Here is a 25,557-nt window from a genome sequence, read left to right as displayed (position 1 = left end):
GTGACTGCTATAACAAATGGCCACCACGCTGGTGGCTTAAAACAACAGAAATTTATTCTCTTGGTCCTGGAGCCAGGAGCCTGAAATCCAGGTAACAGCAGAGCCACACGGCCTCTGGAGGCTCTGGGGACGAGCTGCTCCTTGCCTCCTCTATTTTCTGATGGCTGCCACTACTCCGTGGCTTCCTCAGCTTGCAGCCTCGTCACATCATGCTCTGCCTCTGTGTCCACTGTGCCTTCTCTGCGTGTCGTGTGCAGTCTCCTTCTGCTTCTCTTGTATGGGGACACTTGTGGTGGCACTTTACATCGCTTATCTTTCCATTGTAAAACCCCATGGCAGACGCACCCTCACAGGCTCTGGGCAGTAGGACGTGGCCGTGGCTTTGGGAGCCGCCATGGACGAGGAGCTGGACGGTGGTGTTCGTAGTGGCACTACAGCAGAGGTACTCACAGCTATTTAGAAAGACGTGATTCATGTGGCCGTTGCGTCTTCCCGCTCAGCCCCTCTCTTCTTGGCCTTCAGAAGGGAAGGGGTGGCCATCCTTTTTCACTCAGTCAGCATTTCTTGGAGCCCTGCATGTAGAGAGCCTCCTGTCGAGCACTGGGGGGCTGAGGGCAACAGGGACGTCAAGGCGTGCCCCTGCGCTAGTACAACCCACGACAGCAAGGGCAGGACGAAGCCTCCAGGCCCGAGAGCAGGAGGGGGCCAGGAAATGCTCTGCAGCTGCGGTGAGAGCTGAGCCAGGGGACAGGCTTCGGAAGCCGGGAGGCGTGTGGTGACTTCTTGGAGATGGCGACCGCGTCCCCCTGGCGCGCAGGAGGGCCTTGGGGACCGACGCCGCTCTTCCTGCCCCCAGACGGCGTTTACAAGTGTCTAACGGGCAGTTCATTTTCCACGAGCTAGAGACCTTTTGCTATACTCCATCTGCCAAATAATGCTGTACCCCGGGAAGCTGCGATCCGCCGGAGACGGTGCTGCCTGAGAAGACGAGATGCGGCCGGTGAGTGACAATGGCGGCCAGCTGCTCGGGCGGTCACTCGTGGGACGCGGAGCCCCGGGCTGGGGAAGACGACGCTGCGGCGGTTGCGGGCGCGCTGACCAGCTCCTTCCTCAGGAGCGCGCGGCCGTGCCTGAGGCGGGGCTCTCGGGGCAGAGGCGCCCTGAGGAGAACGTTCTCAGACATGTGGGCTTCATTAAGGGGAGGCCTGCGGAAGAGCCTTTTCCCATGTGACGAGGAAGAAACGGAACAAACACGGGCGCGCGGGCGGGCCAGGCTGCGGGGCTTCCTGTGGACTCCCTCGCGGCGAGGGCGGGGGTTGCGTGGGGCCCGGGGGGCGCCGACCTCCGAGCTGTTTCCCAGATATGCTTCCTGTCAGGGTCATTCTCATCCTGACTAGTAAGACCTTCGGACGGAAAAAACCCACAACCAACCCACCTACATCCGAGGTGTGTGTCGACGGGCCTGCTGTGTGAGGACGGGGCGGAACGTTTTCCAAAACGCCGTTCAGACACCTGCAAGCCTTCTGCCGAAAATGACTCTAATGATGCCCCACGGCCGCCCAAACTGTACCTCATGCTGAACAGGAAATTTAGAAATTTTTGTTTTTCCCAAAATAAGATTCAACAAGTATTAACAAAGTTTTTTTTTTTAAATTGCGATGACATGTGCTCTGCTTAGGTTAACATCTAAACCGAGCTTCTTCTTTTTTTTTTTTTTAAAGAATTCCTTTCCTGTATTGGGCCAGTTGGCTTTCTCCTCTCTCATGGTTACAAAGTTGACCTCAGTTCTTGCTACCGGCTCACAATTTGTTCCTTTTTTTCCCTCTCTCTTTTTTTTCATTGTCCTTTTCTTTAAAAAAAAGGTAAGTAGATCACATAAAAGGTCACATTAAAAAACACAAGAGGTTCCCATATACCCCTCGCCCCCTCTCCTCGCTCCTCCCACCTCAACAGCCCCTTTCCTCAGTGAGGCAGTCACTGCATTTGGTGAATTCACCCTGGAGCACTGCCGCACCGCATGGACCATAGTTTACCTTGTAGTTCCCACTCTCCCCAAGTCCATCCAGAGGGTAATGGCAGGATATACAATACCCCGCATCTGTCCCTGCAGTACCATTCAGGACAACCCCAAGTCCAAAACTGCCCCCACATCACACCTCTCCCTCCCTCTCCCTGCCCTCAGCAGCTCCCATGGCCACTGTCTCCACATCAATGTTACAATTTCTTCCATTGCTAGAGCCACAAGAACTGGAGCGTCTTAACCTGGTTTTTCAATAGAATCCAGGGAGCCTGGGAACCTTTTGTAGGCAAAAGTCGCTGAGTTGGCGCTTTTCCTTCCGAGGCTGGACAGCTTTCATCAAGTTCTCAGATTCCCTTTTCCACCCCTCGGGTACTCAGGCTCTTCTCTACATTGAGCCTGGAAAGGAGAAAACTGAGCAGACCTGGGAGTCAGGGGACAGGCTTCGGAAGCCGGGAGGCGTGTGGTGACTTCTTGGAGATGGCCACCACGTCCCTCTGGCGCGTAGGACTCCGTGGACACCCAACTTCTGACTTCGGAAGTGGGAGAGAGGAATCGTCTCACACGGTCCCATCAAGGCACCGGGGGGCCTGCGCCTGTGACCATGCCGCGGCTCCAACCGCCAGCCTCCGTCGGCGGGGTCACCCGGGGACGCTGCAGGGTCGCCTTGCAGACCGGGCCTCCGCTTCTCCACTTCTCACGCCAGGGCCTCGACACGGCGCTTCCACGGCGTGCTGCCTGGCGGGGTGAGCAGCTGAGCAAGAGGACGCCGTTCACAGGTTTGGAGACATCTCTTAGATAGCCTGGTCGTTCCAAACTCACGCAGCCGTGGTGCAAGCCCTTTGCCAACTGCAAAGCCCGACGTGAAACCGAGGTCACACTGGGGGTCTAACGGCTTCCGCCTCTGGGATGACCAAGCCCCTAGACATCCTTGGGCAGCAGAGTCCGGTGTCCTCGTGCGTCTCGAACGCTGCCCCTGCCCTTCCGGAAGGCAGCACCCTGCCACGCCCCCGGCGCGCCCAGGAGAGACGCCCTGCTGGCTCCAGTCCTTTCCTTCCCCTCCCGTCGAATCCTTGGGATTTTGCCTTGGAAGAATCATGGGAATGTTTTCCTGATTTCTCACAAAGGAACCAGTGTGCCTTTTTAAAATCACCCCAGCTGATCAGGACATCTTCGCACTTGAGCTTCAATGAGAAATACACTTCACGTGGTTGTATCTGCACACCCCCGGGTGCCCACACATGGGCGACGAGACAAAAGGGTCAGAGAACAATAGTGCACTCTGGATGCAATGCCCTGCGCTTTCCCGTCCCTCCTGGCCACACCCTCGACTGGCTTCGTGTCCCCCCTTTAACGACCATGGCCGCGGGTGACACCCAGCTTCATGAGAAGCGCCTGGTTACTTGAGCTAAAGCAGCAGCTGAGGACAGGTCGGAGAGGCCGACATCTTCCCAGACCCCTCCCCTCTGCTCCTGTCCCCACTGCCTCACAGCCCCAGGACGGGAGGGATTGTGTCTTAACTGGATTTCTCAGCTCCCTCCTCTCTCCTCCAGCCTTGGCTGGGGCGTGGGAGCACCGGCTGCCTCCCCGCCTTCCTCACAGGCTCCCCCATTGTTCTCTTAGTTGTCATCAATCCAGACTCCTCTAGGGCATCCCCTGCTGCGCTCCCTGGTCACCTGGCTCTGCTGTCACACCTGTGACAGTGCTTGCCGCCTTAGGCTGGTGCTCTCTTGTTGCAGGTCGTTTCCCTGTTACCGGCTGAACCGTGTCCCTGACAAGGTCGCTTCTCCCCTCCAGGGCCTCAGAATGTGACCTTGTCCGGCCAGAGGCACGGAAACGTGGTGATGCGGGAGGAAGGCGGCTGTGAATCCAACACGACCAGTGTCCTGGCAAGGGGAGAAGACAGGCAGGCCATGGGATTGCCGCCTGGCGGTGGGGGCAGGCCTGCAGGAGGCGGCTGCAAGCAGGCCCGGGACCCCCGAGCTGCGGCAAAGCTGCGGAATCAAGGCTGCTCCAGAGGGGTCAGGGAGGGCCCGGCCCTGCTGCCACCTGAACTGCCCCTTCTTGCCTTCGGAACGGGGGGCCGGCTTGTGCCCGCTGTTTGCAGCCAGCCAGTGTGCGGCACTTGTTACAACATCCCAGCAAATGCACGGCACCCCCTCGGCCTGCTGGGGCAGAAGCCGCCTTACTCAGCACGAGGGTCGAGGGCAGAATCGAAGCCCCGTGTGCTCGGTGGACGCTGACCCGGGGACCCCGCTGCGGCGCCCGTTGCTCAGCCGTTGTCGCCGGAGGTGAATCCTAAGCCACATAGACTGAGCTCCTTGTGTTTCTTTCCAGACTACAGCTGGTCCGAGGCCTTGGGGGAAGGCACCTTCTGCCCCTGTAAGCGCTCTCCTGCTTTTTCTCCTTCCTGCGTTGGTCTAAGGGGCTTGGGGACACATGGCTTGGTGTCTGTCTGCGCTGCTGCTGCTGGCCTGGGCTGGGCTAAGCACCTGCCCCCAGCTGGCAGCAAAGACCCATCAGAGGCGCACAGACGGCGTGGCCCGTGCAGCGTGTGGGCCTCCAACGTGGGCCTGGGGGAGCACTGGGAAACACGGAGGGCCCCGGGAGGAGGAGGACGGCCCTGGCAATGAGCAGTGGTGGTCTCCTGGCGAGCGGGGCGGAGCCGCCCCGGGCTGGACCGGCCCACAGTGTCCCATGCCCTGGAGGAACGCCAGCTCCCTCGGGGCCCTGCTCCCACCTCCAAGGCCTCTTCCTGCCCCCCAGGGCGGTGCCCGGGGCACATGGGGACGAGGGGACGCCCTGATCAGAGCAGGGTGATGCCCCTTGCAATGCAACGACACCTCCAAGGGGTCTGCAAAAGGTGTGAGGCGGTAGCCGGAGAGCCGGTGTGGGAAGACGGGAGAGGAGCTTTTCCAGGGGCACGGGTGCAATTCCGTTTAGCGCTGCAGTCCTGGTCCCCGGCATGGGACTTGCGATTTACTTTATGTTCACATTTGTTCACATTACATCACAAATGAATGATATGAATTGATGACGGGCGGGCACCTAAAACGGGAGCTGACAGTATTAATTTGAATGTGCCCTTTTCACAGTTTGCCCTGCGGTCCCCAAACGGCAGAAGAAAATAGACGACGGCCCCGCGCAGCTGATGTTTCCTCCTGTTTCAAAGCCTGCGTTAATTCTGCCCTCAGCTCTGCAACACGGCTGTGCCACATTCGTTTGAGTATCAAAATGCTTCCTCCCCACTTTGAGGAAAACCTGTGCCCCATAAGATGCAGATAGGCTTGGCCTATCCCTGACCTTCTGCTCAGGCGAAGGGGCTCCCCGTTAAATGAAGACAGAAGCGTCACTTTCAGACAGACCATTACAAGTTTCGTTCTTCTTCACAGAGTCTCACTTCCCACCAGAGGACACGGGGCTCAGGCAGGTGCCAGCTAAGGGACTGAAGGACACCTGCCTGCCAGGTGTGAGACAGGGTGGGGGGCGCTTCTGCTCAGTCGCCTACAGCGCTGGCCTGAAAACCAAAGCCTTCTGGAACCTGCGTCCACGAAACAGCGGCAGGGCTTATGTGCGGAAGATGTCCCGCGCAAAGGTGACTCCAGACACACAACCCAAATGTGACCGCCCGCGCCTGCTTAGAATCCTCCGGGACATGCAGAGGCCTCCGCAGTCAGACCAGGGCAGCAGGCCATTCCTGGCCTTCCCCCGGGGCCTGGCTCCTGGGAGCCTCTCATGCCCACCCACGCCGCGGCTACTCAACGGCTCGCGCTCCCCTCAAGTGGCTGCCCCCTTGCCGTGGGGGTCCCCTCTGTCGAGAGCGACCTGCTCTCACTGCAATGTCCACTCGCCCCTGCTCTTCTCTCCCCTCTACTTTCAGTCCAGCAAGGCCTCCCCTGCTTGAGCCCTTTCCCACCACCGCTTCCTGCCCCCCAAGCCAAATGAGGCTCGCCCCATCTTTCCGGAGCCTTCTGACCCGGCGCTGACCCGCACTTACCCAGCACTGGAATTCTCGATTTACTCTGCTCTGCTCCTTCCCTCCACAGGAATGGCCTTTGCATTTCCCCGCACCGGGGTGGGGGCGCCCCGGGGGGCTCGGGGGACGACTGCCTGCTGAACCGATGAGGGTTCCGACCCACAGGCTCGGAGAGATTTGGATCAAGGGGCAGATGAGAGTCCTCGCTCCGGCTTCCGGCTGCTAACGGCGGAGGAGAACCTCACGACTCCCCAGGGGCCTCCAAAGCTTCTGCTCAGATTCCAAACCCCCACACTTCCTCTCCTCAGTGTGTGCACTCACATTCAAAAGGAACACCCAGGATGTGCCTCAGAGCCGCGGGATGGAGTCACGGGAGAGAGGATTTACAGGACAGAAAGACCTGCCCTCTTTCTAAGGAGCCAGCCCTCTGGACCTAGGGAAAATGTAAAGTGGACCCTGCTGAGCTTCGTGCTATCAGGGCCTGCAGCTGGGAAGAGAATTTTCTATGCGTAAAGAAATGGCTCAAGCGTTCCATTCGCGTGGTGAATCTCTGATGTGCAATTTTCAGCTCCCCTCTTACACAGCCTTTAAGATTATGAACGCAGTTTTAAAACATTTCATATTTGACTGAAAGTATCCATGAGGATGTTTCTAAAAGACTTCCTGCTTCTTGATACAACAATTACCCTCACAGTATAATCTGGATACTAAGAAACCAATGTTCATAACTTCCTTTAAATCTCACAGTGCCTCTTCTCGGTCAACTCTGGTTTCTGTTTACATTCTAAACAGTATATTATTAATTACATATTCCATATCCTCACTTACTTGGTAACACAATAACGGTGTCAGTAAATTTAGAGTATTTGAAATTTATAATCGCAAAGCAGGAAAAAAAACCCACATCCTACGTTTACTGCATTCTAGGTTTTAAACTTCCCTTCGGCACAGCAGTTTCTATTAGTGAAATCCAGACAAGCACCCTGAAGATGATGGGGAAGCTGGGCCCACAGCAGGGTGTGGAGGGGCTTGTCTGGGAAAGTGGGGGGTACCCCTGAAGTTGATGTCATTTCTGAAGTTCCAGCTGTGATGACTCTTACATCTGGGTGCCTTTTCCCCATGGAATTTTCTCCCAGCCTTCTCTCACTACCCACACACCTGACCCTGGGGAGCCACTGAGTCACATCCTGTCCTTTCAACTTCCCCTCCCCTAAGAGCCTTGAGTGAGGGGGTGGGGCAACAGTGGTCTGAGAGAAGAGGTTGCCAGGAGGGCAGCAGAAGGAAGAGAAGGGCCTGCTTGGAGTGGTGGCTCACTAAATACTTGATTTACCTCCAGTATCGTGGTTCCACTGCTGCCTTTGCACAGTTTATTTCCAACTCCAGAAAGGATGGAGGGAAAAAGAAAGAAAAAGCACCTTTCTCAATCTTGCATTTATAAAAAGTCTGATGGGGAAAGCCTAAGATTTGACTAAAAGTAAGATGTGACAGGGGACCCAGAGGTGGATGAGAATTGTGGTTGATGGTACAGATGCAAGAGTGTCCTTTGTGAGCTAGAGCAGATGTACGTCACTACTGCACGGGGTGGGAATGTGGAGAAATATGGGAAAAATACATCTGGAGTGACCTATGGACTGTGGTTAACAGCAATACTGTAACAGTCATGTATCTATGCCAAAGATGTACTGATAATGGGGGGTATGGAAAAAGTGTGCCAAATGAACGCTATGGACCATGGAGAGTGGTCATAGTCCGATGGTATCATCTGATAATCTGTAACAAATGTTCCACCATAGTGTGGTGTGTTAACCAAGGGGTGTTGTATGGGAATTCTACACACATGCATGACTGTTCTGTAAGTTCACAACTTCTGCATTAAAAATATATTAAAAAAATAATAGTGTGGGTTGGGGAAAAAGACACCAAATGTAAGATATGGACTATAGTTAGTAGTAAGATTTTGATGATATTCTTTTATAATTTGTAACAAATGTCTCACAATAATGCAGGATGTTGGGGGTGGTTTGATATATGGGACCCCTGTATGATGTTATGCCTTTTTGTTTTGTAAATTCACAACTTTTACTATACACTTATTGTCTATGTATACTCTTGTATGAATGATATACTTTAGTACATTTTTTTTTTAAAGTAAGTTGTTAGATGGGTACAAATTGTATGGAGACTTGTATTTTCATTTGTCATCAATATTAACACATTGATGAGCTGCAGCTTTCCAGGTTAGTTTTTAATAAACACCGTTTTTTGCAATGGTAAATATTTTTAATTAAGAAGTTAAAAATAGTATCGTGGCAGAGATGAGCGCACTGTCTGAAAAGTGAATAGCAGACTGAGGTCCCAGCTTCTCTTGGGGTTAGGCCACGTGATGAGGTTGGCCCTTTAGGCACATGGGAGTTTGCTATGGAACTTATGACCTGTTCTGCTTCTCTAGTTAACACCTGAGTCACTAGAGCCCAGCAACTCAGAGTCCAGGCGACCGTACAGCCCAGTACCGCAGAGCCCAGGTGACCGTGGAGCCCAGGTGACTGCAGAGTGCAGGTGACCACAGAGCCAGCCCCTCAGAGCCCAGGTGACCGCAGAGCCCAGGTGACCGCAGAGCCCAGGTGACTGCAGAGTGCAGGTGACCACAGAGCCCAGGTGACCGCAGAGCCAGCCCCTCAGAGCCCAGGAGACCGCAGAGCCCAGGTGACTGCAGAGCACAGGTGACCTGAGAGCCCAGGTGACCTGAGAGCCCAGGTGACCGCAGAGCCCAGGTGACTGCAGAGCGCAGGTGACCACAGAGCCCAGGTGACCATGAGCCCAGGTGACCTGAGAGCCCAGGTGACCGCAGAGCCCAGGTGACCACAGAGCCCAGGTGACTGCAGAGTGCAGGTGACCACAGAGCCCAGGTGACCTCAGAGCCCAGGTGACCACAGAGCCAGCCCCTCAGAGCCCAGGTGACTGCAGAGCGCAGGTGACTGCAGAGCGCAGGTGACCACAGAGCCCAGGTGACTGCAGAGTGCAGGTGACCACAGAGCCCAGGTGACCTCAGAGCCCAGGTGACCGCAGAGCGCAGGTGGTCACAGAGCCCAGGTGACCGCAGAGCCAACCCCTTAGAGCCCAGGACCCCAGAAGCCACATATCAAGGTGTCAGCACTTCAGTCAGCCTGGATGTGAAGCAGTATCTCCTACCCCAGAGTGGGTGGGAAACAAGCTTCTAGTTGGTTAAGACGATAACTCTTTGGGGGCAGGAGCCTCTGCTTCATGATGGTGAGTTTGCAATGTGGCCAGTGTTTGTGGGAATAGTACTGAATGAGGCATTAAAGCATGTACATGGAAGTTCAAAGTCAACACAGAAAGCTAATTCTGAGGAAAATCTCCTGGGATGCTTTGCCACTCCACACATGCACATGTGCAGACACACATAGATATGCACGCACACTGGTGCACATGTAAATATACATGCAGATGCAAATGCACATGCTCACACACATACATATGCACGCACACACACTCATGCATGCTCACTCAAATACACGGAGTACACACACTCAACTACACTCTAAACTCTTATTTTCTTTCAGGTTCATTTTTATGTTCATGGAAACTTTCAATATGTACCACACTAAGGTAGATTGTGAAAATGTTTCCCTTGCAAAGGATTAAAAATGTTTTCCTCTAAAAAGATCTCAGGGAAGAGGACATGGCTCAACTGATAGAGTGTCCGTCTACCACATGGAGGGTCCAGGGTTTGATCCCCAGGGCCTCCTGACCCGTGTGGAGCTGGCCCATGCGCAGTGCTGATGCACGCAAAGAGTGCCGTGCCACGCAGGGGTGTCCCTATGTAGGGAGCCCCATGCGCAAAGTGTGCGCCCTGCAAGGAGAGCCGCCCTCCATGAAAGAAGCACAGTCCGCCCAGGAGTGGTGCCGCACACACGAAGAGCTGACGCAGCAAGATGACACAACAAAAAGGAGATGCAGTTACCCAGTGCAGCAGGATAATGCAAGCAGATGCAGAAGAACACACAGTGCATGGACATAGAGAGCAGAAAACAGGGGGGAAGGGGAGAGAAACAAATAAAATAAAATACATAAGTCTTTAAAAAATAAATAAATGAAATGATCTCAGAAGACTGAACAGGTTTGTTTCACTGCTCATCAGTTTTAGAGAATCAAATGGATTTAGAAAGTAGTTTTGGGTTACCTGGACTTTCAGGGCAGATCCGTGGAGAGATACTGACGGGGTGGGAAAGGTTTCCTGGCTCCATGTTCTCTCCATAAAGAAAGGTTTTGTCTCTGTCAGATTAGTTAGTGAAAGTGACAAATCATTGCTAAGAGACTTTAGCCCTAATAAAAAGCCTTCCTCCCAACCCCCTATATTGTCCTATTTATTTTCAGTTTAAAGGAGATTTCTAGGCTTATGACTATGATGTGATATTTGCTGCTTCTTTCTTAACTGATCATTGCTGTTTATTGGGACAGATGCTTAGTGCCTGACAGGTGTAAGTCAACCATTTCCAGGCCTTCTATTTATGCTACTGCTTTGTCATTGAAATGTTTCATTTCCTTCTCTTTTTTTAAATTGCTTAAAAGTAACATGAACAGTTTGATGCAACCGTAAAACCATAAAGAAGAGTTACAAATCAAGATGCTCCAATTTCTTTCAGTATGTTTGTAGGAAGTGATAGCAGGCATATTTAAAATTTGGTGGGAATGCCCAAAGGGCTGAATCTTTTCCAATGAGTATTTGATAGCTAGTGAGAACTAACTTTGAGTTACAAGAAAGGAGGAAGTGAGAGTGGGAGGGAGAGAAGGAGGGATGGAGGCAGGCAGGTAGGTGGGAAAGAAAGAAGGAGGGAGAGGAGGAGGGGGACAGGGAGAGAAGGAGGGGGGCAGGGAGGGAGGGAGAAGGGGAGGGAGGGAAGGAGGGAATACTTTAAGGGTTCACCGAGATCTGTGAGAAAGCCAAACCTCAAAGATTTTTATGCCTGTGGCTCTTAGCATACCACTGTGATGGATCAAAAAGGGAAAACAGTTGGAAAATTGCTCCCATTTCTCAATGTGTCCAATAAAAATTATCCATTAATAAAAAAAAACCCCAAGCATTAAAAAAAATATCAATGCAAGATGGTAAGCATAGGGGATCCTGTAGTTTGTGCATGTTTGTTTGGTAAAGCCACAATTTCTTTCATTAAAAAACAAAACAAAACAGTGTTACCTGTGGAGTTACCATACTCAGGTTTCCAAAAGGACTTTAGAATTTTGTAAATGTTTACAAGGTTATATTTATTTTAGTAAGATCTGACATAAACAGTTACCAAAGTGAAGTCATTTCAGAAACTATATGTGTGATTTTCAGGTTTTTAAATTGTATATTTCTCTGACAAACTTTAATGATGGACCCATTATGGATTATTAGATAGTAAACTAAGCAATTTCTGAATGCTTTTAATTTAGTTTTTTAAAAACAATTTGCTTGGTCATTGTTACAATTTGAGATTATTTTTGTGAATCCCCAAAAGAGAAAGATTATGTTTGTAAATTAATCTATATTTCTGGGTGTGATACTCTATGACTATATTAGATTCAGTTGACGGGCGCTTGATTAAATTATCTGTTAAGATTAGGGCTTTGACTTGACCATGTCAGTAACGTGTGACTCAGGTTGGGTCCCTGCCCTTGGTGGGCCAATATCCAGTATAAATGGGCACTCACTCAAGAAGACATGCCGGATGAAAAAGCTCTGTCATTTTGATCCTGGGACCCAAGGGAGAGATGAGGTATTCACCTGATCATTTGCATCTGACCTTGGGAAGAGACCAGAAGAGCTGAGAAGGCCCGGAAAGAAATGAGCCCTATGTCAGGAGAGAGAGGAAGCCCTGAGAGACCAGCCCTGTGCCAGCTGCAGCTGGGAGAGGAAGTCCAGAGGGGGAGGCTGGACCTCGCAGAGCTCAGCGACCATCTTGCTTCAACACGTAGCAGCTGACTTTGGTGAGAAAGCAGCCTTGAGCTGGACTCTTTAGGGCCTTGTAATTGTAAGTTTTTACCCCAAATAAATACCCTTATTAAAGCCAACAAATTTCTGGTACTTTGCTTTGGCACCCATTTGTTCATTGTTCATTCACTGTGGCTACCAAAAATTTATAAAATTTCCTCTCTCTCTTTTTTTAAAAATGTGCATATTCAGGAAATACGAGGAAAAAAGACAACCTGAAGAGGGCAAAGCCTCAGAACAATTTGTTGCTTCAAGTTTTTACTCAGGCAAAGAGGCAAGAGATGCCAAATGCCCTGCTGAGTTATTCTGACAACATCACTGGCTGGGGGAGCTCAGGTACCACATGATCCCTCCATTCCTCTCAGTGAAACAAGGTCCCTTTTAGGGTCTCATCATGCTCTAAAGCCCTGTATTTGTGAGATGAAGTGTTACACTGATAGGACCTGACATCAGTGAAGCAAAAGGCCACTTTGGAACAAGGTCTTAAGACCCCAGAACACAGGTTGTGGCCCCACTCTGTCTGTGGGGTTTGGGCGAGAGCAAGGCCCAGCAGAACCGAGTCTGAGAAAACCACGTGAACTCTGAGGGAGCCTTAAGTCTTGTCCAAAACGTTGTTGCTAGGAAAGCATTGTTGATGAGCTCTAATCCCAATGGTTATAGGAACCCATGGTGAGGTCAGACAGCCCCAAGAAACTGCAGCCTTGGCAGCTGGGTCTCAACTGTATTCTTAAATGTAACATTTCTGAGCTCTCCCTGTTTTGGAGTCCAGTACTCATTGTCAGACAGTTATTAAAATGCCCAGGCACATGGCATCATGCTGCTCTTGGCCTCCCAGCCAGCCATGGCATGGAGCCTTGGATGCGTCCTTGGAAACCAAGTGTAGGAGGCTGGGCCTACAGTTCTCCTCAGGCCCATGGTTCTCCTCAGATGCTTGGTTCTCCTCAGGCCTGTGGTTTTCCTCAGGCCCATGGTTCTCCTCAGGCCAATGATTCTGGGTTCTCCTCAGGGCCTGTGGTTTTGTGCTCTCCTCAGGCCCATGGTTCTCCTCAGGCCCATTGTTCTCCTCAGGCCTGCGGTTCTCCTCATGCCTGTGGTTCTCCTCAAGCCCACAGTTCTCCTCAGGCCTGTTGTTCTCAGGACCATGGTTCTCCTCAGGCCTGTTGTTCTCCTCAGGCCCACAGTTCTCCTCAGGTCTGCAGTTCTCCTCAGGTCCATTGTTTTCCTCAGGATCGTGGTTCTCCTTAGGCCCATGGTTCTGGGGTCTCCTCAAGGGCTGTGGTTTTCTGCTCTCCTCAGACCCGTGGTTCTCCTTAGGTACTTGGTTCTCCTCATGCTTGCAGTTCTCCTCAGGCCTGTGGTTCTCCTCAGGCCCATGGTTCTGGGTTTTCCTCAGGCCCATGGTTCTCCTCAGGCCTATGATTCTGGGTTCTCCTCAGGGCCTGTGGTTTTGGGTTCTCCTCATGCCTGCAGTTCTCCTCAGGCCTATTGTTCTCCTCAGGACTGCAGTTGTCCTTAGGCCCGTGGTTCTGGGGTCTCCTCAGGGCCTGTGGTTCTCTGCTTTCCTCAGACCCGTGGTTCTCCTTAGGCACTTGGTTCTCCTCAGGCCCATAGTTCTGGATTCTTCTCAGGTCCATTGTTCTCCTTAGGCCCGCGGTTCTCCTCAGGGCCCACGATTCTCCTCAGGCCTGTAGTTCTCCTCAGGCCCACAGTTCTCCCACGGTTCTCCTCAGGGCCCATGATTCTCCTCAGGCCCATGGTTTTCCTCAGAACCATGGTTCTCCTCAGGCCTGCGGTTCTCCTCAGACCTGTAGTTCTTATTAGACCCACAGTTCTTGTCAGGCCCATGATTCTGGGTTCTCCTCAGGCCCGTGGTTCTGAGTTCTCCTCAGGCCCATGATTCTGGTTTCTCCTCATGCCTGCAGTTCTCCTCAGGTCTGTTGTCCTCCTCAGGACCACAGTTGTCCTCAGGCCTGCAGTTCTCCTCAGGTCCATTGTTTTCATCAGGACCGTGGTTCTCCTTAGGCCCATGGTTCTGGGGTCTCCTCAGGGCTTGTGGTTCTCTGCTCTCCTCAGACCTGTGGTTCTCCTTAGGCACTTGGTTCTCCTAATACCTGCAGTTTTCCTCAGGTCTGCAGTTCTCCTCAGGCCCATGGTTCTCCTCAGGCCTGCGGTTCTCTTCGGACCCATGATTCTCCACAGGCCCATGGTTCTCCTCAGGCTCGTGGTTCTCCTCAGGCTCGTGGTTCTCCTCAGGCCCATGGTTCTGGGGTCTCCTCAGGACCTGTGGTTCTGTGCTCTCCTCAGACCCGTGGTTCTTCTTAGGTACTTGGTTCTCCCCATGCCTGCAGTTTTCCTCAGGCCCGCAGTTCTCCTCAGGGCCCATGATTCTCCTCAGGCCCACGGTTCTCCTCAGGTGGTTGGTTCTCCTTAGGCCCGTGGTTCTCCTCAGGCCTGTGGTTCTCCTTAGTGCCTGGGAGGCAGGGACTCTGGTTTCATACCATTTATTAGGGAGACACAGCTGCAGGGAGGGGGGATGTAGATGGGGCAGGAGGGAGCTCTGGGGCCGAACATCTCCTCAACAGGGACTAAACTACCAAGTGGTCATAACAGTATATTGGTAACTGCGCTTCCATTATTCCCTAACTTGTTACCCATAACCACATACACGTTACTGGAATTTGTTTTCTTTGAAGTAACTATTACTTCAGGGAGAGTTCTCCCTGATGGAAACTGTCTGTGAAGATTTATAAGGTCCACAGATCCATTCTATCCCTTCTCTAATGCTCATTTACCCCATGCGGGTTAGGGTCGGTATCGGGTGCGGGCGAGATGCTTTCGGCACAGTGGCTCACGAGGACCCGCCACAGCCTCAGAAGGCCTGCCCGCTGCACCTCAGGAAGAACCTGAGGCTCGAGAGCATGCTTCACGGTGTCCCGAAGCTGTAACGCAAGCCCAGGGCTTCTCCCACCTCCAGCCGGTTCACTGCCTACGTGGGAACAGGCGGGGGGTGATCAACAGTAAAGCTTTTTCCAACCCTTTGGATAGAAGGTAGGATATACATTATAAATAAAATGCAACAGAAGAAAAGTAAAAAAGTTACCCACTAAATTCGTTTTTCCTTTCTTTCCTTTTTTTGGAAGGTACTGGGGATCAAACCCAGGACCTCGTACATGGGAAGCAGGCGCTCAACCACTTGAGTTAACATCTACTCCCCCCAAATCCCTTTTAATTGGCCCTTAGCAATGTCTGCATGTCAAGCACTTGTGCTTCGCTGCACCAGGCACTGAGGGGCTTAGAGAGGCTGTCACCTGGCAGCACTTGAACCCTGAAACCTGAAGCAAATGAGGGGTGCTAGTGGTAGGAAGGAGGAGGGAGACAAACTGTCAAGCAGTATTTTCCCACTATTATTCCTGGAGGAGTGTTCTCAGCAGGAAGAGTGGGATTCCCTTCTAAGTGGGGTCTCAAGGGCTTTTTAAGAGGCGGGGGCAGAAATGGTATCACCCCAGGAGGAGCGACCCTGAAAAGCTCAGCCCCGGCTCTTTCCTGCACTCTCCCACCCTCCTGAGACCGAAAACCACACGATCATGGCCCTTTTGGAGACAAGCCGCGGGAATCTGGGCACGGCACCACCAGGGGCAGGTCGGGACCCAGTGCAGGTGCTCCAACTCCAGAGCGTCCCTTCCCACAGAGCCGCACCCCGCAGAGGTGTCCGTCTGTCCGCAGTGGCGCTGTGGCCGCCACACAGTGCTTTCCGCCAGGAGGGAAGGGAGCCAAAGCAGGGTCTTAACATGGGGAGGGGGGGCAGGGGGAGGGAGGCACAGAGCAGCGACATAAACGGGGTGGACGCAGCGCCCTGCACGTCCAATGAAGCGTCGCGCTGTCCGGCTGAGCACCACGAGGCTCAGTGGGGATTACCAAGCCCAGCAGAACGGCGGCGGGTGCTGTAACTAAGTGGAACAGGATTCCACTTTATCTTCCTCAGCGCAGAAGCGAAGTTTCTCTGAGCGCCCTCCTCCCCGCTCCCCATCAGTAATAGTCTAGAATTCTCCCAGAGATCTCAAGCCTCGCTGGAGCGGAATCTCACGAATTCTTGCTAGGCAGAGGCAAGAGCGCGGAAACATACCCTTCCTGAACTTTCCAGCCTCCAGCGGGATTTACGTCCCTTGGACTAAGCTCAGCAGGAGAGCCCTGGGAAGGGTGCGAGGAACGAGCTCGTGCCTAATAACCGCGTTTATACGCGATGCCTTTGGAGCCGGTTACACTTCATTCTGAAGAACAGATCTCTCTTTAAAATTGTGCCAAATGCATTTTTGTAAATACATCTTAATTTAAATATGGAGGGCTGGCTGATATTTCATCGAGGAGATAGTTTGCTATGGAAAGAGTTTGAAAGCCAGTTTACCAAGGGGCTAACTTTTCCCATTTTAAAAAGTATATGGGAAAAAAGTATATGATATCACTTACAAGAGAAGACTAAAAAGAACAAGTTTGCAGACAGAAAGCAGATTAGAGGTTCCTGGGGAAGGGGTAAGGGTAAGGGGAATATTTATAAAAACTAAAAAAGGAAGAAAAAGTATTTTGACTGAGTCTTTAAAACAAAACCCTGATACATGTATCTTGTAAATGTAGATTCTTTCATGTCCTGGGTACTTAAACTAATTTAACCAGTATCTGTTTGTAGATTTGAAAGTAGGCTTATGTTCACACATCCTATTTAAAGTATTTAGCACAGAATGAAACTGCTAATATAAACTAGATATACTTGGCCCTGTTTGTTAATGGAAAACTTTCCAGTGCTATAATGCTTTGTTAGCAGCAGGCAGAATACAGGACAAATTCAAAATAGTGAAGAATTAAGATGAAAGGAAAAAAAAGCCAGCTATGGGCTTTTTAAAAGAAAGTGACAATGGAGTTGTTTTAAAAGAGAAATGAACAGCAAACTGCTTTTTAGGAGGAAATTATATATGCCACTAGTCATTTAAAAAAATAACCACAGCCACCATAGCAATTCTGATACCACATTTTTCTGGTGACACAGCCCCCCCTTGTATAAACATATACACATACCAATAAGTTATGTGAACTGTGGTCTTGCAGTGACTTCAAGGATAAAATTGTTTTTATAAAAGAACTCACATTTTCCCATGCTTTATCGCTTCTTGAGCAAGAACTTTTATGAGATTCTAGTAAACTATGTTTGATGCAGTTTCTTTTGTTCCTCCTCCTTACGGGAAGAGAACACGCTTGGGATATCATTACATTCAATAAGAATAAATTCTGACTAAGAAGATGATTTTAAATCAGTGTCCGACAAGTAATGTGCCTAATCCCGCCACCACATCGGATATCACTGCTTAAATTACCTGGGTCATTTATCCATTTATTCCAGTGCAATAGATGTTTCTCCACAGGAAAAGATGCTATTTCAGGAAATTTCTGTTTCATCTTTGCAGACTTGACCACATGAGGCTGACGTTTTGCAGCAGTAGAAAGGTAATGTGAAAACTCCTGGCTTACTTCATCCAAGTCCTTGGTGAATACTTTTTCCCTCTTGGGTTACTGCTCCGTAACCTGCTAAATTATGACTTGTGTTCACTGGCCTACCTTTCAGTAAGCCTGTCTCTCTTCCAGCCATCTGGAGCTGACAGGTACCGCGGCAACCACGGTTGTGGCGGCTTGCTGGTGCCACCGTCCGAGCTGGCACGCGGACTTGTAGCACCCACAGCCGTGTTATCGTAAAGAGACCCCAGAGCGCAAAATTCAACATTTCTTAAGATTTAGCTCTTTGGATGTGAGAACAGAAATGATTGGAAACCCTCAGAGAAGGCAGGAAGTGGCAAAGTGCTGGAAAGACCCCACGTCTTGAAGATCCCTGTTTTGACAAGCAACGTCACCTTGGACAAGTCATGAACCTGCCAGGACCTCAGCTACCTTGTTCGTAAAATGTAGAAAACAATCCTGTCTCCAAGGGTGGCTGGCAGGATGAAATTAGACGATATGTGTCTATGCTTGGCAGATGACCCTGGCTTTTATCATGAGGTTAAGGAAGGAGGCAAGAGATGCTTCCAGTACCTGAGAGCAGTGCTCTCCCAAGTTGGGTGCAGATGGGTAAATAGAAATTCCACTGCCATGACAGATGGCCCTTCTTTGGAGCTGGTGTTTCTGCGTGATGGAATTGGACTCAGAGGGGATCTCTTTTCACAAGACTTGCACGCTACTTTATTGGAATTGTAGTTGGTGCTGGGTTTAAGATATATGTAGGGGATTTGAATCTCTGGACTGATAATATGACACCCAGGCCCAGAGCCTCAACAGACTTCAGCTCCTACACTTTGATTTATTGGATTTACTCCACTCAGCTAACATGGAGTTGAAGAAGGTCAACCACCACAACATGGAGCCTAGAGTGTCTACAACTGGAAGCGGGAGGAGTGCATCCAGTACCCATGTGGAATCTAAGCCCTCACTTGACATAGGTGTGCAATGGACACAACCAATCCAATGTCCACAGAGAAAATGCGGAATGGGTGTGGGAACGGTAGCCATGGTGGCTGCTGGGTGTGGGGAATGGGAGGAAGAGAGGAGATGTGGAGGCGTTTTCGGGACGTGGAGTTGTCCTGGATAGTGCTTCACGGACAATTATGGGACATTGTAGATCCCCCCAGGGCCCACTGGATGGAACGTGAGAGAGTCTGGGCTATGATGTGGACCATTGACTATGGGGTGCAGTGATGCTCAGAGATGAACTTACCAGGTGCAATGGATGTGTCATGATGATGGGAGAGAGTGTTGCTGCGGGGGGAGTGGGGGGCGGGGGCGGTGGGGTTGAATGGGACCTCATATTTTTTTAATGTAATTTAAAAAATATATATAATAAATAAATAATTAAAAAAAAAAAGAAATTCCATTTGCCCTCAGTTTCCATCTAATATACAGAAGTAAATTGTTTCACTGATATTCAAGGTCAGGATTTAGTATGAGGTGCCCTCAAGTGAGCTGCACGCCTCTTGGTGGTTTCCTGAGGGGAAGCGGGAGCTGGGGGGCAGAGGGCTTGGTGCGGGAGACCGCACACAGGAGGCTGCGCGCAGCACGCCAGCCCCGAGAGTGACAGACCGCCACTCCCACCCCCACCTGCGAGCATGTGAGTTACAGCGCTTACTCTTTTTTATTTACTTATTTATTTTTCAGTTATTTCTCTCCGCTTCCCCCGAGTTGACTGCTCTCTGTGTCCCTTCGCTGTGTGTTCTTCTGGGTCTGCTTGCATTCTTGTCAGCGGCACGGGAATCTGTGTCTCTTTTCGTTGCGTCCTCTTGCTGCGTCAGCTCTCTGTGTGTGCGGCGCCACTCCTGGGCAGGCTGCGCTTTTTCTGTGCGGGGCGGCTCTCCTTGCGGGTGCACTCCTCGCATGTGGGGCTCTCCTACATGGGGGACACCTCTGCACGGCACGGCACGGCACTCCTTGTGTGCATCAGCACTGCACGGGCCAGCTCACCACATGGGTCGGGAGGCCCTGGGTTTGAACCTTGGACCTCCCATGTGCTAGGCGGACATTCCACCCATAGAGCCAAATCTGCTTCCCATACACGGCTTACTCTTAACCAAACGACCCTCCCAGAATGGAGAGTACCCAAGAAGGTCCCTGTGGAGAAGCTATGGCGAGAAGATGATAGTAACCCCACAAGCGGCAGCCAGAGAGCGCTGAAGCGGAAACACCCCTCCTCCTGGAGCTGCAGGCACATCTCCTAGGTAAAGAGGATTTAGACCCAACGAGAGGTTAGCCACAACCTTCCACCATTCTCAGAAAGCCTACCAGAAATTGGGATTAATTCCATTGTGGATGAGCTTTGGCCTAAGTGTGCATTATGCCTTGAGATATTAAAGATTGTGGGGCACGTATGTAACACAACAGGTGCATAAACGTGTGCATGTGCATGGGGACACTGCTCAAGAGTTTGTAACTCACAGGAGGACACATGCACAAATGCATGGGCCCATCTCCCATAGCATGCTTTCTGACCTTTCCACGACGGAGCACCCACTATCCATCCAGCCCTCTGGAATGAACTATGAGTCTGCTGGCGCCCAAGGCAGTTGGACAGGGCCTCCGGGTGCCCAGGCCCTGCTCGCCAGCCCACAGGCTGTGCCTCTGCGGTTCTTCTGTCCCTGCACGGCCACCCCTGACCGGAGCACATCTATAGCCCACGTCACATACCCTTGAGGCAGGTTGGTTGGAAACTCCATCCTACAGGTGGATTTTGGCAGAAGCGAGGAAAACTGTGGAAGAACACAGCTTTTGGATTCTTGTGAATCAACTCCACGGCCATAAGGACAGAGAAAGGTGTCAAAAATGGAGATTTTAAGCATCAGTGCAGTGAAAGCTATTTGGCTGGCAGGGGGTGAGTCAGGAGTTAATGGCTCGCATTCTCTCTGCTGTTCACAGCCGGCCTCGTCTAGCCACGCCTTCTCCTTCCTCTTCCTCTTCCTCCGGCAGCGGGTACGTTCCACCTTTGCAGGGTCCCATGTGTGGCACGCTGCCATAACACGGCAAGCGCTGTTTGGTTTGCTGAATGGCTGAACGAGCCACAGCTGGGCTAAACGTGCTGCCCACCAGTCCTGTCATTCACATCCAGAGCACCCTCTTGCTCAGCAGTGAGTCCGATCTTGGCCAGTCATTTCCAATTCCCAGCTCTAATCCATGATATTCGCTCTTAGTTGACCTCTTCTCTTTCCTTGACGAGACCATCAAAACTACCCAATAAAAGCTCCTTTAACACCAAATAGTTGTACCTAAGTTATTCAGGTCCAAAAACCCCAAGTCAGAATGGGATACCATATTTGCAAATCCTCTATCTGATAAGGATCTAGTATCCAGAGGGTAAAAGAACCCTTATAACTCAACAACAAAAAGGCATACCACAATTAAAAGCTGGGCAAAGGACCTGAATAGACATTTCTCCGAAGAAGATATACAAATGGCCAACAAGCACATGAAGTTCAACAACACTAGGCTTTAGAGAAATTCAAGTAAAAATCATAATAAGATACTACTTCACACCTTCTAGGAAGGCTATAATCAAAAAAAAAAAAAAGAAAAATAAGTTTTGGCAAGGATGTGGAGAAACTGTAACTCTCATACATTGCTGGTGGGGATGTAAGATGGGGCAGCTGCTGTGGGAAAGAGTATGGCGGTTCCCCAAGTTAAACAAAGAATTACCATAGGACCCAGCAATTCCACTCCTAGGTTTTTACTGGGAAGAACTGAAAATATATCCAAACAAAAACTTGTACAAAATGTTCATAAGCAGCTCTATACACAATAGCCCAAAATGGAAACAACTCCGAAATCCATCAATGGACGAATGGATACACAAAACACTGGGCTAATACTCAGCCATAGAAAGTACTGACACATGCTACAACATGGATGAACTTTGCAAAGATGATGCTAAGTGAAAGCAGCTAGACAGAAAAGGCCACACATTGTATGATTCCTTTAAATATCCAGGATGGAGACAGACAGTAAATTAGGGGGTGCCAGGGGCCTGGGAAAAGGGAGTGACTGCTTAATGGGTGTGGAGAGTCCCTGGATTGCTCATTGTCTTTTCTACTAGACCGTGAGCCCCATGAGGGCAGGGTGTTTGGTTTTTCTGTTTTCCTCTCCATTGTATTTCTATAGCCTAAAATTGGGCCTGGCACATAGTAGGTGCCCAATTAGTATTTGCTGCCTGAATGGCTAGCTGGCTGGCTGCAGTGGATTTATAGGTGGCATCACAGCTCCCTCTCTAGGTCACCCTTCACCGGAACAGTCACCCTAAAATCCAAGTTATTAATAAAAATCACCCCCTCCATATAAACTGTCAGTAGCTACTTATGAAATTTCATCCAAGAACCCCAGGGATCGAGCCCCACTCTCCCTTTTGAGCCCCACTCCCACGTCTCCCTACTCCTAAGGCCCGGTCCCGAGGGGGACTTCTCAGTTAGGCACGAGCACGTTGAACACTTGAAGGGCTTTGGGTTTTAGACACACGCCCCCTGGTCTCAGAGAATCTCTTTCTCATTTTGCTTTCTACTGAAATCTCCTGATGTTTCCAGGCCTTGTTCAAATTTCACACCCTCCGTGAAGATTCCCCCTTCTTCCAGTCAGATTGCAACCTGTGCCCGGCACTGCTTCACAGCTCTGATGAGCACAAAAGCCACTTGCCCTCGAACTGCGTCCATATCTGCCCCAGGATGGGAATGTGCCATCCCTTGGAAGGCATGTCGGTCTGACTCCTTTTCACAGCATCTTGCACATAGCAGATGCTCAATAAAAGTGTGTCAAAATGAAACACACAATGTCACTAGCTGTGGATTTTTTAGACACAAGAATTGTAGTCAGATAAACCTACACCATCACCAAATACATGAAGACCAGGGAGACTGAAAAGAAAAATAAAACTGTAGCTTCAAACAACACAATGCAGGAGACCCTGATAGTAAACTCTCCAGAGGTGGGCATCTTATTTTCTCCTTCTGCCGGAATGCCTGGCATTAATTCGGGAGTGTGAGCTTCAGCTAAAAATAAACTCACTTTTATTTCAACTGAGCGCCACGACTGTTTAGCTATTTTGTGGTTTTATTCAAGTACTTGCAAGGCCCAAAGAACGCCAGTCAGGATGCCTCCGTGTTACCCACGGGCTCTTTCCGTGGCGTGAACCCTGGTGAACTCAGGACACTGCTGTCCTTTCTGCTTGCTGCCCCCAGGATGTGGCCCAGTCATGCAGAGAGCCAGTCTCAGCAGGCCCAGGATGCAGGAGAACAAGGCCTTGTGGAAGTGAGTTCAAGTTCTGGGTCTGTTAGCAATCAGACAGAGGCCTTTTGCTGTTCGCAGACCGCAGAGGCCAAAGGGGAACGCCGCCCTTGAACTCCGCCCAAGGCCTGGGGTTAGAGAATTTCATTGTTAATGATCTGGAGTTTTGTTTTTGTTTTTTCACACTAGTTCATGTTTTATTCCTCCATCCTGTTGACCCTGGGCTGGTGTTGTCCACTCCACCTCTATATCGAGAGGGCCTTATCTGGAGTTGTTAAGCTTGCCCAGCACAGTGTAGAAGTCCTGTCTAAGAAAGTGGAGGCAAAGTCTCAAACGTGAGTGCTACCAGCTACCAGGACCAGACAGGCGATAACCATCCTGTGACATCCGAGATGGCCCCGGGAGATGACGAAACGCCCACAATTGTTCCCCATACTTTTAAGCAATGGCACAGGCTCACTAGGAGACTCATTCTTTTCTCTCAGGTCACCCTGTTAGAAATCCAAGTCTTCAGACCGTCACCTTGGTCTTGGCAATGGATTCAACACCTCGTCATGAGGTCTGACAGGGGTATTACCAGGAGTTGGCAGACGTTCCTTTGCACATTAGAAAGCTGGTCTTGGTGCCATGCTGCCCCGTGCCAGCGCATCGGCCCAGGTGAGTCTGCCTCATGCAGAGGGTCCCGGCGCCGAGCGCGGCGCCCTTGCTCATAGACGCACATCCGCACGGCAAGAGCGGCAGGTCCCGGCACCTGCAGAGAACGTCTCTGATCCCCTCACGGCCACAGCACGGGAGGCCTCGGTCTGCGGAGATCTCTGCCCACCGGTCTCCTCTGCCTCCCGCTCGTCAAACCGCGGGCGTGGGAAACAGCTCACGTCGCTGAGAAGACAAGCGACACAACCCTCAGCTCTCGGTTTCTGTCTCTCCCAGGAAGGAAAGGCACAAACGTGGCGACGATTACGAAACGTGGGGAAAGGGCCTGCGGAGACCACATGGTTGTCAGGAACGGCACGATCTCTTTCCAAGGTGCCAAGAGCCCCGGCGACCTCAGCCCGTCAGGAAAAGCAGGAGTAGGGCAATACCCCAGCCCCAGTGGCTGGCTGTCCCCACCACGAGTCGCCGTGTGTGCCCCGTGTAAAAGAAATCACTCAGCGAGGATTTCCGCAAAATGCACACAACAGTTGTTTTCTGGACTCGACCAGAAGATAAACGATTCCAGACGTTGGACGGTGGCCATTTTCCCACACAGGCTGCAGAATTCAGCCATGCATGCTGGGCCATAACCCCGAGTGGTTTCTGCTTTGGAGGAAGCCAGGGCTTCCACCTCTAATTGGGACTAGACAGCCTGCTAAGGCGGATGCAAAACATGCCGCTCTTCTCTTGTGTGAATTGTCAGAGAACTGCCTTTTCCAATTACAGGGGCTCCCGTGATCCCACTCAGAATTTTTGGTACTGCTCATAAAACGTTATCATCCCGAATCACTGCCTTAGAGCCCTTTGGAATGAGACAAATCACGGCCTAATAAAATACATGGCACACAACATCAAATGCAAGCCACGGAGGCGTAACACACGACAAACAGTGCAAGTCCAACTTTGGAAGCCAGTGAGCTTGAAAATGTACTAACGACGAATAGTATGATTGTTTTATATGGTACCTTATGTTCTGGAAGAGGGTAATGGGCTTTCTGAGAAAGACAAACTAAAAGAAAACCCAGGAGCAGCTTCCTTTTAAAACTATGTCAACAGCAGCAAAATTAGTTGGATGGCATAGAGGAAACCCAGAGCAAATTCCAGGCAACGTAAGTAACCTAGCCCACAGAATTAAACATCCAAATGGGCAGTCTTTACTGGAAGCCTCTTACATCTGAAAGATGGGCTACTCTCACCAAATCATCTTTCAATTTTGCCCAGACTTAAAAAGGAAGTCATGCCATGTCTGTAATTCGGCTGAACTAAAACAATTCTTTGAGGTTAAATGAAAGTAAAATAAATCTTACCGTAAGGCTCAAAGGTTTTTCAAGTGAATTATCAACAGGACAGGCACTGCTTTTTATTTTTAAATCAAGTTCTCCTTAAAAGAATGCTCCTCCAAGTATCAAAGGAAATCATATCCACCAGCAAGAGGCTCACAATCCAAATAGGGAGAAACTGTCATCTCACCCACTGACTTTCTTTTTCTAGGAAATATAAACTTACTCTGTTTAAAAATGTCCTTAGGCTGTGCTGTGCCTGGGAAACAAAACCTCGGGCTTCTTCACTTCATTTTCAGCTGGCTGGAAACCCGCTCCTCAAAACCTTCAGGCGCCCCTTCCGCCGGAGCTCCCCGCTCCTTATCGCGGCCAGCTGACACCTCCTCGCGCAGCGGCCGCGGGGCTGCCCACGCCGTCCCGGCTGCCCGGTGGGAGCCTGCGCTGGGCTGCTCTGGGCCCCGCCTCCAGCTCAGAGGGAAAATGAAAACTCCCAGCTGCGTTTCCTCTCAAGCCTCTCTCCTGAAACCGGCGCTGCGTGACCGCACATGCGAGAGGAGAGCGCTGCCCTGGCCGGGGACCTGGACGGCCTGGCTGGTGCGGGGCCTGGGCAGGGGACGTGGGGTGGCGGGGGCTCAGCAGCGGGCTTCAGGCCAGGCGGGGGGCCTTTCCACGCCTAATGAGACCCCAGAGGAGGTGCCCGGGTTGGGGCCACCCAGACACTCCAGGATAATGCTTAACACGACCCTGATTCCAAGGAGAGAAATGGAGGAGAGAATGTCACAGAGGACCCGACGGGCTGGGCGCGTAGACC

The 25,557-nt window shown here is 51.0% G+C and overlaps 1 protein-coding gene across 4 annotated transcripts in view; it reads right to left on the bottom strand.

Annotated features, from left to right (window-relative positions):
- The window catches only part of STARD13 (StAR related lipid transfer domain containing 13), a 205,160-nt gene that overhangs the window by 64,071 nt on the left and 115,532 nt on the right, over window positions 1–25,557 (bottom strand). The window contains exon 1 of one of the 4 annotated variants that reach the window (XM_058276967.2): window positions 24,973–25,156. The exons of the other annotated variants lie outside the window; for them this stretch is intronic. The gene's annotated coding sequence lies outside the window, so the exon portion shown is untranslated. Of the gene's footprint in view, window positions 1–24,972; window positions 25,157–25,557 lie in introns of those variants that run through there. 4 annotated transcript variants of the gene reach the window in all.

This window comes from Dasypus novemcinctus, chromosome 15 (assembly GCF_030445035.2).
Source record: "Dasypus novemcinctus isolate mDasNov1 chromosome 15, mDasNov1.1.hap2, whole genome shotgun sequence".
Lineage (NCBI taxonomy): Eukaryota > Metazoa > Chordata > Mammalia > Cingulata > Dasypodidae > Dasypus > Dasypus novemcinctus.
This window is presented reverse-complemented; position numbering and strand designations above follow the sequence as displayed.